The sequence below is a fragment of the Penaeus monodon genome, chromosome 15, assembly GCF_015228065.2.
Source record: "Penaeus monodon isolate SGIC_2016 chromosome 15, NSTDA_Pmon_1, whole genome shotgun sequence".
In the NCBI taxonomy this organism is placed as follows: domain Eukaryota; kingdom Metazoa; phylum Arthropoda; class Malacostraca; order Decapoda; family Penaeidae; genus Penaeus; species Penaeus monodon.
The window spans coordinates 38,020,447-38,020,646 of record NC_051400.1 but is presented as its reverse complement, the minus strand read 5'-3'; positions in this window follow the sequence as shown (position 1 = coordinate 38,020,646).

Here is a 200-nt window from a genome sequence, read left to right as displayed (position 1 = left end):
TCTGAAATATTAACAGCCATCCAGTCTCTGCCAGAAAGATAAATAAGTGAAACCCACTGAGCGACTTCTGGAAATGTCACCTGGCAACTCAAACGTCAAACGTCACTTATGACGTCATAATCTCGACGATTTGAATAGATCCATATATTTTTAGTTAATATTTTTCCTTTCAGTACTATAACTTTTATTTAAAAAGGAGT